Below are 14,826 nucleotides of genomic sequence, written 5' to 3'. Positions count from 1 at the left end.
GTTTCATGGGCAAAGCAAATTACTGATGTTACATATTTGTATCCACTGGCATGATATTTCTGTTATGAAAAGTTTACCAGTGAGTAAACTGGCCATACCATTACAATATCTTAAAATTTTTAAGGTAATATAAGAAAAAATTTGATGTAGTCGTATATATGTACCCAAGTGAACATTGCATGTTAGATTGGGCACTATTAATCAAGTGAAACAGAAAATAAATTAAAATGTTCTCAACTTTCAATCCCATCAAATTCAGGTAAAAAGTAAAGATTTTGTCATAGCATCATATCAGATAGGTCAGTCACTCACTGAGAAGAAAATTCATACTGAGATTCAGATTTTTTAAATGAGTAAACATAATAGCCTTAAGAGTGAATCATCACTAGCCCAGTGGTCTATTTCGAATGTATGTGTGACGAAGGCAGTCACTCTGTTCATTAATTCATTGATGAATTTGCAATTCTGAAATTGCAGCACCGAAAGATACAATGAAAGATACAATGAGAGAAGAAGAACCAAGGAATGAGTCCCAAACGTCTCATACTATTAGGAATTATAAATAATGGAAACAATGCTTAAAGGATGAAAATGTGTTGTTTACCCAGAAATGCATACACAGGGTTTGGCAAAGCAAGTTCGCCACAACGGTGTCGTTTTCTCAAGCTCCAAAATTATTCATCTAAAAGAAACAAGGATTTCTAACTTCTTGTCTCAGTTTAGTCACTTATGTTAAGTCTCCACATAATCCTATTGAACATAATTTTTATGTCATCTTCCCTGTTGAAGACAATATAACATCTCAATATTGACCCAAGCCAGGGGGTTAATCTGTGGAGTCATCTCCCCACAAAGGCAGAATCGTAGATATTAGCATGCTTATCAGAGATAGACGAATGTTCTATGGTGGATCACAGTTGCTACATATTCAGTGCTGGATACCTGGATGCTATAAATTGCCCTGGGTGCAGCAGGCCAAATGGTGCTCTTCCTTTGCTCTTATCTAAGAAGAGAGGACTAGGCCAGGTGTCAAAAAGGAAAACATTATTTCCCGTAGTTATATGGCTCATGCATAATGGAGCAAAATGGTCAGTACCCCAGAAATAGCCCATTATGTAGTCTATAGACCACAGATTCACCAAACACAAGAAGGACAACATATACAGGTCTCTTGACTTTAGAGAATCACTGGCGTGGTGTCATGCAGAACTGGGATGATGCCACTTATCATCCGTTCTCTATGTAATTGAGGTGGCCATATCAGAAACAATCGCCATGGTCACTTGCCAATTCACACTTATAACATGAAACTTCTAAAGCCGCATAAAACTCAGCTTCCGGAAATCAGATATCAGGCCACTCAGAATTGTATTCGTATTTTATTATTTCTTTTACTTGCTTACTTTGAATTTAATTTGAATTTTCCCCCAGCTTCCGAATGGGAAGGATTATTTATTTAGATCTTTGTTCTTTTTAATGTACATTCAGTGGTATAAATTTCCCAGTAGGCACTGCCTTTGTTGTGTTCCTAAATTTTTGATAAGTTGTGCTTTCAATTCCATTTAGTTTGAAATATTTTAAAAATTTATCTTGAGATTTCTGTCACCTTCAGTTACTTCGGAGTCTGTTGTTTAACCTCCAAGTATTTTCATGTTTTTCAGCTATCTTTTTTTTTAGTGATTTTTTTTACTTTCATTCCATTGTAGTCTAAGAACATACTTCGTATGATTTCTATTCTTTTAAATTTGTTGAGGTGCATTTTCTAGCCCAGAATGTGGTCTATTCTGCTGAATGTTTCATGTGTGTGTGAGAAAATGTGTCATCTGCTGTTGTTGGGTAAAGTGGTCCATAGATGTCAGTTACATATAGTTGGTTGAATCAAGTTTTTGATCATGATTGATCATGTTATGCCCTTACTGATTTTCTGCTTGTTGAACCTGTGCATTTCTGATAGAGGGATGCCAATGCCTCCGACTGTAGGAGTGAATTTATCTATTTCTCTTTGCAGTTCTATCAGATTTAGCTTCATGTACTTTGATGCTCTGTTGTTCAGTGCGTACACATTAAGGATTGTTATGTCTTCTTAGAAAACTGATCCCTTTATCATTAAGGAATGCCCCTTTTGATCTCTGATAATATTTCTTGTTCTAAAGTCGGTTGTGTCTGAAATTAATACGGCTATTTCACTTTATTTTGATTAATGTTAGCATGTGATATCTTTCTCCATTCCTTTACTGTGAATATATTTGTGCCTTTATAAAGTAGATTTACTTACTTTTTTCTATAGAGATGAGGTCTCATTCTGTCAACCAGGCTAGAGTGCAGTGGCATGATCATAGCTCACTGTAGTCCCAAAATCCTCTGCTCAGGTGACACTCCGCCTTGGCCTCCTAAGGACTACAGGTGCACACCACCATGCCCAGCTATTTAAAGTACATTTCTCATAGACAACGTATATTTGGGTCTTGTTCTTAATCCATTGACAATCTCTGTCTTTTAAGCGATGTCTAAAGTGATTATTGATATACTTAGATTAATATATTCAGTAATTGTCAACCTTGTAATTTGTTAGTTTTTTGGTCTTCTACTCTTTTTCTCCTCTCCCTGATTTTAATTGAGCATTGTATAAGATTCTGCTTTTTCATACAAAAAATTAGCCGGGCGTGGTGGCGCACACCTGTAATCCCAGCTACTCGGGAGGCTGAGGCAGGAGAATTGCTTGAACCTGGGAGGTGGAGTTTGTGGTGAGCTGAAATCGTGCCATTGCACTCCAGCCCAGGCAACAAGATGAAAACTCTGTCTAAAAAAAAAAAGATTCTGCTTTTTCTTCTTTCTTTTTCTTTTTCTTTTTTTTGGGGGTAGAGATGGGCTCTTATTCGTTGCCAGGCTAGACTTGAACTCCAGGGCTCAAGTGATCTTCCTGTCTCAGCCTCCCAAAGTGCTGGGATTACAGACATGAGTCACCATGTCTGGCCTGATTCTGCTTTTTCTTCTGTTAGTATATTGATTATACTGCTTTTTTCAAAATCATTTTTAGTGGCTGTGCTGGATATTACATTATACATTTACAACTAATCCAAGTCCTTTTTCAAATTATACTATCCTACTTCATGGGTTAGTCCAAGTAACTTAAGAGTATTTTCTGTCCCTCATGACTTATTTTATATATATATATATATATATATACATATATATATGTATATATATATATGCACACATATTTAATACTTTAAGTTCTAGGGTACATGTGCACAACGTGCAGGTTTGTTACATGTGTATACATGTGCCATGTTGGTGTGCTGCACCCATTAACTTGTCATTTACATTAGGTATATCTCCTAATGCTATCCCTCCGCCCTCCCCCCACCCCATGGCAGCCCCTGGTGTGTGATGTTCCCCACCCTGTGTCCAAGTGTTCTCATTGTTCAATTCCCACCTATGAGTGAGAACATGCAGTGTTTGGTTTTTTGTCCTTGCGATAGTTTGCTTAGAGTGATGGTTTCCAGCTTGATCCATGTCCCTACAAAGGACATGAACTTTTCCTTTTTTATGGCTGCATAGTATTCCATGGTGTATATGTGCCACATTTTCTTAATCCAGTCTATCATTGATGGACATTTGGGTTGGTTCCAAGTCTTTGCTATTGTGAATAGTGCTGCAATAAACATATGGATTTTTTAAAATAGTCAGAAAAAAGGACTTGAAATGTACCCAACACATACAAGTGATACATACTCAGATGATGGAAATCCTAAATATCCTGACTGGATCATTGCACATTCTATGCATGTAACAAAATTTCACACTTACCCCATAAATATGTGCAAATATAAGGTATCAAAAATTATTTTAAATGTAAAAAAATAAATAAACCGAGGGAAATTGGCAAACATCTCTTAATTTGAAATGACACTTGCATTTTTTGGGAATCTTGTGTTCTTTATATGTCTCCACGTCTAGGTCTCCATGAATGAATGGAAGATAAACAGATCCCTTTGAATTATAGGTGGACAAGTTGTTTAAGTGGATATCCCATTTGACACATTTTCAGACTCCTTAAACAAATTTTAAGAGTCAAGATGTATCTTTCTTTGTGAATAGGTAATATTTGGTTGAGTCAGCAGAGCCTGGCTTAGCTCTCAAGAACAGATCATGTTCATCAGGACTCAAACAATTCACATTACTAATGGGTCTAGACTCAAGCAGAAAATCTAAGACAGTGAAGATGGTGTTTAAACATTGTTTGGGTATTATATTTGATAGCAAATAAAGGCCATAAGACAGCTGTTACTGGGCCCTGTCGTTAGAATTACCATGTTCTAAAATTTATTTTAGTGAATAATACTGTTTAGGCCAGGAAAAAATAAAATATAATAAATATTATCATTTGCATTAATAAACCAATTTCATAATCACACAGTTTATTTTAGGGAATTAATTACCTTATTAAGTATGTTTCTCTCAGTGCATTGTAACTTCATTTTTTTCCTAAACCATATATATACATACACACACGTATGTGTATACATATGTAATGTAACATTACCAAAATCAAATTAATAGACCCATGTGTATGTGTGTGTATGTATATACATATACACATTTTCTGTTTTTATAGGGAGTGGAGGATAATATATTCAATCAAAGAATTCAAAGAATTTTGGAATCTGAATTAAAAAAAAATCTGTAGTCTTCCTCTCACTCCTAACAGAGTTTTATTGGAAATAATAATTCTAGATTAATGATATTTTCCCACAACAGTTTGAAGTTTTTATCAATTTTTTTTGTCCTAAAATCAAGTGGTAGTAATGAGCAGTCTGATGCCAACCTGGTTTTCTTTTAAATAGTTTCTCATGCCCCTCTTTGGGACACTTGAATTTCATCTTTGCTTTCATTGGGCTAAAATTTTACTTGTCACATAAAAGTAGGGCACTAATTTCAAAAGCTATAAAAATTCCTTTAAATAATCAACTTGGTATCTCTCATTTGCTACCCCATCTCTGAAACTGCCAAGACTGAGTGTGGAAACTTTTAGTGTGCCAAAGAAAGAATAGTTGCCATTTCTACTACTGCATTTTGTGGTCTGTTTCTCTAGCTGTGGTTTACATATTATGTACATATTATACATTCCCATTTACTTTTTTTACCTTTATTTTTTCCCAGCTTTATTGAAGTACAATTGACAAATAAAAATTGTATAGAGTTGTAATTGGTAGTTCACACCTGTAATCATAACCACTTGAGAGGTTGAAGCGAGAGGATCACATGAGGCCAGGAGATTGAGAACAGCCTGGGCAACATAGTGAGATCCCCATCTCTATTTTTTTAAAATTAGCTGAGCATAGTAGCTCATTTCTGTAATCCCAGCTACTCTGGACCCTGAGGTGCAGGGATCACTTGAGCCCAGGAGTTCAAGGCTGAAGTGAGCTATGCTCATGTCACTGCACTCCAACCTGGGCAACAGAGTGAGACCCTGTCTTTTATACAAAAGTGTACATATATAAGGAGTACAATGGGCAACTCTTAAATGTCCTCACCACACACACACACACACACACACACACACACAGAGTAACTGTGTAGTGAAGGGTCTATTAATTTGATTTTGGTAACATTACATTACGTATGTATATAAAATCATCAAAGAGCAAACTTCAAGTACACAATACAGTATTATTAACTGTATTCACAATTTATATTAGATCTCCAGAACTTATTAATTTTATAACAGAAAATGTGTATCCTTTGACCAGTCTTTCCATTTTCCTTATCCCTTTCCAGCCCCTGGCAACCACCTTTCCACTCTCTGCTTCTAGAGTGTAAACTTTATAGATACCACAAATAAGTTATTCACAATAGCCAAGATATGGAAACAACCTAAATGACTATCAGTGGATGAATGGATGAAAAAATAATGGATATTATACAGCCATAAAAAGTGCACATGTACCCTAGAACTTAAAGTATAATTAAAAAAAAAGAAAAGAAAAGGAAAGTGCAGATATCTCTATAATGTGGTAATTTCATTTCCTTTAGGTATATACTCAGAAAAGGGACTGCTGTGTCATATAGACAGTTATTGTTGTACAGAAATAAAATTAATTTTTGTATATTGATTTTATATCTGCAACTTTGTTGAATTCATTTATTAATACTAACAGATTATTTTGTCTATTCTTTAGTTTTTTCTACATATAGGATTGTGTAATTGTCTGCAAAGAAGGATAATTTTACTTGTTCTTTTTCCTTTTGTGTGCCTTTTATTTCTTTTTCTTGTCTGATTGCTGTTGCTAGTACTTCCAATACTATACTGACTAAATGTAGGCAGGGAGAATATCCTTGCCTAGTATTGGAATTTAGAGGAAATGTTTTTAGTTCTTCTCCATTGATTATGGTGTTAGCTGTGGGATTTTCATAAATGACCTTTATTACACTGAGAAAATGTCCTTCTTTATCTAATTTGTTGAGTATTATCATGAAAGAATGTTAAATTTTGTCAAATGGCTTTTCTGCATCAACTGCCATAAATCATTTGTGGTTTATTCTTCATTCTGTTAATAGGATGGATTGCTTTGATTTATTTTTGTATGTTAGTTCAGCCTTGCATGTCAGGGATAAATCCCACTGGGTCATGATATGTAATCTTATTTATGTGCTGTTCAATTTGTATTGTTAATAATTTATTAAACATTTCTGCATCTATGTTCATCAGAGATATCAGCCTGTAATTTTCCTTTCTTGTGGTGTCTTTGTCTGGCTTTGCTATCAGGGTGACATTGGCCTCATAAAATGGGTTTGGAAGTATTCCCTCTACCTCTATTTTTGAAAGAGCTTAAGAAGGATTGGTGTTGGCCTGGCTCAGTGGCTTACGTGTGTTGTCTTGCTACTTTGAGAGGCTGAGGTGGGTGGATCATCTGAGGTCAGGAGTTCAAGACCAGCCCAGCCAACATGGTGAAACCTCATCTCTACTAAAACTACAAAAATTAGCTGGGCATGGTGATGGGCACCTGTAATCCAGGCTACTTGGGAGGCTGAGGCAGGAGAATAGCTTAAACCCAGGAGGCGGAGGTTGCAGTGAGGTGAGTTCACTCCATTGCACTGCAGCATGGGTGACAAGAGCAAAACACGGCCTCAGAAAAAAAAAAAAGAAAAAAAAAGAAGGATTGATGTTAATTCTTCCTTGAACGTTTGGTAGACTTCAGCAATGAAGTTATCAGATGTTTTCTTTGCTTAGAGGCTTTTTTTTTTTTTTTTATTTTTTTTTCTTTTATTATTATTATTATTATTATACTTTAGGCTTTTAATTACTACTTCAATCTCTTTATTTGTTATTGGTCTTTTCAGGCTTCATCTTTCTTCCTGATTCAATCTTAGTGGGTTTAAGGTTTTCTAGGAATTTATTTTTTCTAAGTTATCTAATTTATTGGCAGATATTTGCTCATTATTATTCCCTATAATCCTTTTTTATTTTGAGGTATCTCTTTTATGTTTCCACTTTCATTTCTGACTTATTTGTCTTTTTAAATAAGACTTACTTTTTAAAAAATGTATCTTTTTGAAACTGAGAAAGTTTCCTTGACACTTAAATTTACATGGAAATACTACTGTAATAAATGTAGGTTTTTTGAAAATTTTTAGTTAAGTATTCTAATCAAAGAGCCAAAAACAGGACTCACTATCTATAACAGCATTTATTTTTTAATCCATCTGTAGAAAAACATTAAGACTTTTTTAATAGTTTTTTAATTCTTTTATTTTAGGTTTAGGGGTACATGTGCAGGTTTGTTACCTAGGTAAATGTGTGTCATGGCAGTTTGTTGTACGGATTATTTCATCACCCAGGTATTAAGCCTAGTACTCATTAACTCTTTTCTCTGATGCTCTCTCTCCCCCAACCCTTCATCCTCCAATAGGCCCCAGTGTGTGCTGTTCCCCTTGCTGTGACCATGCGTTCTCATCATTTAGCTCCCAAAATACTGCATTTTGTTCTCACTTATAAACAAAATTTGCTGAGAATAATGGCCTCCAGCTCCATCCATAACCCTGCAAAGGACATGATCTCATTTTTTTACATAGCTGCATAGTATTCCAGGTATATATGTACCACATTTTCTTTATTCAGTTTACCACTGATGGGTAGACTAGAGATCCAGAGAGAGACAGAAGTTGTTCTTATGAAATACAGTCTGTTAGAAGTTTGTCTGTCTAAATTTAAAATGTGTGTCATACTTTGGTTCTTGAAATAAATGACCCCAGAGTTTAATAAGCAATAGGTATTTTAAAGGAAGTCTTGGCATATATTCATAAGATATTTTTAACTGTTATGAAGATTAAGCAACAGGTATGCTTCAGTAAACACTAACATTTGTGTATATGCTGATTTATTTACAATATTTAGGAGCTTTTCACTAAATAGTTAGAATCTAAATATAAAATATTTAATCTCCTTGAAGTAGCTCCAAGGTAAACTTAAATAGTGCCAATGTATTTTGCACTGGAACTCTTTGGAAATATGTTTATACTTGTCACAAGTTAATTTCTAATTTTGTACTCTTGAGATAATGGCATTTGTCTATATTGAAGTATATAGATTTTCCAATGCTTTCTGCTGATAATAAAGGACACTGTAGTTACTTCTTCTTAAAATCTTACTGAGTAATCAAACATGTTTGTGGTTCAGAAGCATGTTTAGTATATACAGAACAAACATTAATAATATGAGTGTATTGTTCCCAATGAAAACAATTCTATTATATAACCTGTTAACATTCTTTCAACAGAATGTATAACACTGTTAGAATGATAGCCGCAGGAGGCAAAAACATTCCTAGGCAAATAGGGGAGGGTCCCCAGTAAAACCCCACTTTCAAGTCAAAGACAGTTTAAAACCCAAGCTACAAGTCTCAAAAAAATCTATAAACAGGATTGAGAACCTGTCTTCCTGTTTGACATGCTTTCCTCTGATTGGTCCCCACACTTCACCTATTTTACATATACCTACCCTTCCCTAATTGTTGTTTTTTTTTTAAACTGCCACGCACACCTTTGAGTGGTGACTTTGATTTAGCCTTTTTTTTTTTTGCATACTCACAAAGTAATCAGCATGCACTCCCCCATTCTGAGGCCATAAAACTCCCAGACCCAGTCATGCTGAGAGAGAGACCACCCTCACATCTCTCTCCTGAGAGCTGTTCCATTGCTTAATAAAACTCTTCTGTGCCTTTCAAACTTCAATTGTCAGCATAAGCTCATTCTTCTTGGATGTGGGACAAGAACTTGGGATGCTGCCAAATGCAGGTACAAAAAAGGCAGTAACACTTTATTTAGCCCTCTGACCCATGTTGGCACCTGGTGGCCACCCCATGCAATAGGAAGCAGTGATGAGGTTGGGCCAGCTCTGGAGCTGTGGGGCACAGTGTGGCAACAGGACTGAAAGGGCTGTTAACACGTCCCCATTCTGCAGGCTGTGGTGGCACTAAAAGAGCTGTTAGTATGCTGTAACACCTCCTCTGGGGCTTCGAGGTCACAAGCTTCCCCATTTGGGTGCCATCATCTTACCCTCGTATGGATGTCACAGTCCCCTGGAGGAGTCACTTGTGGCACATCTGGTTCAGTCACAAGCCCTGCATGGAGTGTTCACCTGTGCCAGCACTTGGAGTGGTCAGCCGGACCTGGCACTCACTCATCCAGACACACCCTCCACCAGGGGCTGAGTGCACCATCACGGTGGTCATGGTACCCATGCAGAGCACAAGCCAAGCATGGCCTGGTGGGCTGAGTGGGAGGTGCACTTCCTGTGGTGAACCCAGGGCCAAGCAAGGCCTGGGCAGGGTTGTCAACAGCTGGGGAGGTCCCTGGCTGGCAAAGTGGCTGAGAAAAATCCTGCATCAAGAATGTTATTCCATTTTTGGAATGGGGCAAAGGCAATTCATTTACTGATTTTAATTTTCTCTATATTTTGTCCAAAGATCTAAAGATTAAAGTTGTGTCCATGTACTACTATATATGTATTTAGGGTTAACAGAGATAGGCCTTTTAGTTCTTGACTCTGGAAATTATATCTGACTTAAATATTTACTCTTGGAGATTTTGGACTTATTGTTTGACTTTTTTTATAGGCCACACCATGTGATGAATAAAATTATTTTTGTGTCATTTGCCAAGTAGGCCAATCTATCCCCCTTAAGTCTTATTAACCAGACACTCTTTTTTTTTTTTTTTTCCAAGTCAGGTCTTTATTGAAAGTGGCAGGGGCCTCTCAATGTCCTATGAAAACTAACATATTAACCTCAGAATATTTAAGGAAACAAGTAAATTCAATTTTCTTAAAAAACAAAACATTCTGGAATACACAAGTACTTATGAGCAGACACAGTACCTGATCCTAACACCACAAGGCAAATCTATGGCCATCATGGGCCCCGGGAGGACAGCGGCCAGGGCACTCCTCTGGGGGCTGCCCTGTTGCCTCTCCCCACCTCATGGAGGATGAGACAGAGCTGCCCTGATAGTTGCTCTGCGCCTTGGTCTGAGCGGCCATTGGGCTGCGTGAGTCTGCAGAAGACCCAGGCGTAGCTCATGAGGGCCACACCGGCTCCTGGAGCCTCCGTGATCTCTACTGCTGGGCCGGGAGAGGGAGGAGGGCAGTGGGCATAGGGAATGTCCCTGACCTGCAGAACAGCACACTGCAGGGGTGGAAGGAGACGGTGACCTGGCATGTGAGGCCCACAGGATCTGACGTGTCCCTGCAGTCACGACACAGCACAGGGCACCTTCCAAGTCAGCACAGTTCTTATGGAGCTCAGAGCAAAAACAAAGGACCTTCTGTCTCCTATCTGAACAGCAGCGCGCTTCAGCGGGTGGATGTCAGGTGGTTTCTGTTGTGTGAAAACCTCTGCACTCGCTCCACCAGGTGCACCATCAGCTTGTCTGAGATGCCGGGGCAGGACTCCTCCGCCTGTCTGAAGGCGTTCTCCAGCTCCTCCAGCGCACCCACGCTCCCGCCGCTCTGCTCGTGCTTCTCTTTGAGCTCTCCGAAGACGGGCCGGACCAGCGTGGACAGGCACTGGGACCTTGGCTGCCTCTTGACGGGCTCCACAGGCTTCTGTGAGCCATGCAGGGCTGTCCACTTGTGAAGCTTGCTGTGTGGACTCCGCCGGATGGTGGGGGGGGAACGTCCAGATGGGGCCCTGCTCCCGGTCCTCCCCCTCGCCATCAATGTCAGAGTCCTCAGAGCTGGACTCCTCACCATGCCCCTCTGACTTCCAGCGCTTATAGCGCTCAATGAGCTCGGTGAGGAAGGAGGTCTTCGTGATGTAGCGTGTGATGAATTTGCTTCAGGAGCTCCTTGGCGGTGGGCCGGAATCGGGCGTCCTTGTTGAGGGAGGCCCCCATGAACTCCTTGAAGGGCTTGCTGTGCTGGCCCTCCAGCGTGGGTGGGCTGTTCTTGGGAATCAGGAACAGGACGCACATGGGGTGGAGGTCAGAGATGGAGGCTCCCCCTTGGCCAGCTCGATGGCCGTGATCCCCAGGGACCAGATGTCAGCCTTAAAGTCGTAGGCCGACTGCTTGATGACCTCAGGCGCCATCCAGAAGGGGGTGCCCACGAATGTGTTCCTCTTAATCTGCGTGTCTGTGAGCTGCCCTGCTACCCCAAAGTCCGCCAGCTTCACGTCCCCCTGCTCCGAGAGTGGCACGTTGGCAGCTTTGATGTCTGGGTGGATCTTGCGTTGGGAATGCAGATAATCCAGGCCCTTCAGAATCTCCCGCAGGATCGTGGCAATGTACGTCTCCTCCAGGGGACCTGGTTTAAGCAAGTCCAGTGCTGAGCCGCCGCCCAGGTACTCCATGATGATCCATAGCTTGGTGCTCTTTAGGTAGGAGCCAAAGTAGCGGGTAACGTAGGGGCTGTCGCACTGGCTGAGGACGGTGATCTCCTGCTGGATGTCCTCGGTCTCCTCCTCGGCCTCCTCCAGGTCGATGATCTTGAGGGCCACCACCTCCTTCGTGTGGTTATCGATGCCCTTGTAGACTTCCCCAAACGAGCCCTTGCCCGTGCGGTCGAGCTTGGTGAAGAGCTCTTCAGGGTCCACGCGAGAGTGCTCGTTGGCAAGTCCCCGGAGGTGAGCCATGGCCACGCCGCGTCAGACCCTCCGCCGGCAGCCCCAGGAGGCGTCTGGATCCCGCGGAGAGGCTCGGAGCCGGCTAGCTCGCCCCTGCTGCGTCAGTCCACTGCCAGGGACAGCAGGAGCGCTTGGTGCCCAGTTCAGTCATCTGGGACGGAGCTCCGGGGTGGCGGGCTCCATGGAGGGGGGGCCCCAGGAGACCCCCAGGCCGCCGGGGCCCCGCCATGCCCGGGCCTAAAGCCCAGGCGCCAGGGGTCTCGCCGCTCCTCCCGTCCCCGCCCCCCAACCAGAAGCTGTTACATTTCCATGGTGACTTTTAGAGCTTTTGTCTTCTAATGCTCAAGTGTCATGAAGACATCAGAGAAAGTCACATCACATGTTTTAGACAGGCATTTATTAGCAAAAATGTTAATGCAATTTGAAAAGTTTAAATACCAATAAACTACTTTCTTGTATAAATTCAATGCAGTGCCTTACTTAGCAAATTTCACTCCTCACTTAAGTTTCCTTTCACAGTAATTGGCAACACCGTAAATCTAACTGCTAATGTCAAAATCAAGGCATAGCTATTCATCTCTCATTCTGAAACAATAGAATATCACTAGAGTCAGTTTGACTCCACCATTTAAAGATTCTCAGATCCTCCACTTCCTACCATCCTTGTTCCCACAGGTATAGTGCAGCCAACTGTTATGTCTCATTTCCATGAGTGACAGTCTGCAATCATTTACCTGAGAGCACCCTGGGTGAATTTTTTCAAAACATAAATTGTCAGCCCTCCTTCACTGGCCCCTTGTGAAATTTAGGATGAAGCTTTAATGTTTAATGAGTCCTATAAATTGTTATTATGTAATACTAGCCTACCTAGACTCACTACTCTCATACTGTTTCTAAGCCAACCATACAAATATGGTCTGGGTGACTTCTTTTTTCTGATTTTTACACTTTCAATCGTGTTCTTTCTGGTTAAAATATTTCTCTTTCTTCTCGCCCTATTTGACCTATCCATCAACTGCTCATAATCTAGGACTTTTCAATTTTTTCCGATCCAACAACTAGGCATACTGGCCCTTCTATGGACGGTCCTTGTATTACCCACCTCCTCTATCCTAATGTTCATTTTACTTTTGACTGACATCCTCATAGGCACAACACAGTTGCTAGCTCTGCACCTAGCAACAGTGTTGGCCCCATAAGGATGCCACACAAAAGTACAATCAACTTTGTTTTTTACTATTTCTATTTTTAATTTATTTATAATTGACCATATAAAGATACAAATATATATAATTTGAATAGTAATGTGAGATCCAACAATTTGTTAGTTAATTCATTAAGCATTTTTCTGAGTATTTACATTGAGTTTGAAATGTATTGGCTGATGCTTTGCAAAGGTAACTTCAGACTGCATGGAACTTATCGTGTCTTTGGAGGTATAACTAATAAACTGAATAATGCCATTTTATTTATTCTATGTAATGCCATTCTCCTTAAAGCCATTCTAAACTTTGGATAAATATTTGTTGAATGAATCAATAAATGACAATTATTAATTTATCTATATCATACAATAAACTCACGTTGTTGTGTGCTCCCAATCTATTGATTTTTGTTTTTGTTGTTGTTTTAGTTTGGGTGTGGGGTGTCAGTGGATATCAACTAAATAAATCCACATCTCTCATGTATTAGTCAATGTCCTCGAGTTAAATCTGTTGCTCATAACAAAATGCCCAAGTGGAAGATTTGGAGGGAGATAGACTGAAAAATCTAGATAATATTGAGAGAAGGACATAGATGCATATTCTGTCATCAGTAAATAAAAGAGAAAAAATATATTTAAATTTAGAAGGGAGATTAGCTATTTCAGAATGGTTGACATTATACAATGACTAAAAATAAAAGCAGTACAGTAAAAATAGACAAACTTTCTCTTGCAGTTCTAGTAGATAATGATCAGGATACATGTGAAAAAGGGAGATTATTAATGTAATAATCTTATAATTTCAAATTAAAAAGGTAAATTTTATAATTTATAGACATTCATAGTAACAGCCTAAAGCAGTGAATAAAGAATAAGAGTGAGTTTACAATGTTTTTAAAAGTGATTATATTTCTTAGCATAATTTTAACATTATAGTTCTTAGATGAAAATTATTATGGAAAACAATGTTTGGGAAATCCTTCAAATATGTTGTGTTCATTGTTACTTGTATAAAATCTACTGCAGCATAAACTAAAGCCTTAACATTAATCTTATTGTTAGAGTGTGAAAGAAAGAAAACATATTGGGTAAATGTAAAAATAGAGCATAACAAAGGAATGAATCAGAAACATGTAAAATGGTCAAATGGGAATATTTTCTATTCTCTTTGTCATTTTCAGGGGAAATTTTAACATTTGCTTGCAGAGAGATATACTCACTTTTATTTTTTTCCTAGGATCATCCATTAAAATTACTACTCTGTTCTATTTTAATGGCATGTGAATTCATTACTTAAAATTAAGTCATTAAAAGCAAATGTTGCATGGAGTTACATTTTTAAATTTATTTTCAGAATTTTCTCTTTATCCATACATGTTGTAACTTTAGTTTCTAATTAAAAATGCTTTTAAAATTGTTCCATTTTCACCCTCTTCTAACAATCTCTTTGCCAAGCCATCTACTTCCTTAGGCTATGACTTTCTCCTTCAGTTAGTGGGT

At 39.0% G+C, this 14,826-nt stretch overlaps 1 non-coding gene and 1 pseudogene across 1 annotated transcript; both read right to left on the bottom strand.

The window, feature by feature from the left end:
• Positions 1–734: 734 nt before the first annotated feature.
• On the bottom strand, positions 735–815 carry LOC129050622 (small nucleolar RNA SNORD115). Its single transcript, XR_008514297.1, has one exon. It is a non-coding gene; the product is annotated as a small nucleolar RNA SNORD115 (small nucleolar RNA).
• A 9,391-nt stretch (positions 816–10,206) lies between these two features.
• Positions 10,207–12,221, bottom strand: LOC129053816 (serine/threonine-protein kinase 25-like; annotated as a pseudogene).
• Positions 12,222–14,826: the final 2,605 nt, after the last annotated feature.

Source organism: Pongo abelii, chromosome 16, assembly GCF_028885655.2.
Source record: "Pongo abelii isolate AG06213 chromosome 16, NHGRI_mPonAbe1-v2.0_pri, whole genome shotgun sequence".
NCBI lineage: Eukaryota > Metazoa > Chordata > Mammalia > Primates > Hominidae > Pongo > Pongo abelii.
The sequence above is the reverse complement of the archived record's forward strand: the minus strand, read 5'-3'. Positions and strand labels throughout refer to the sequence as shown.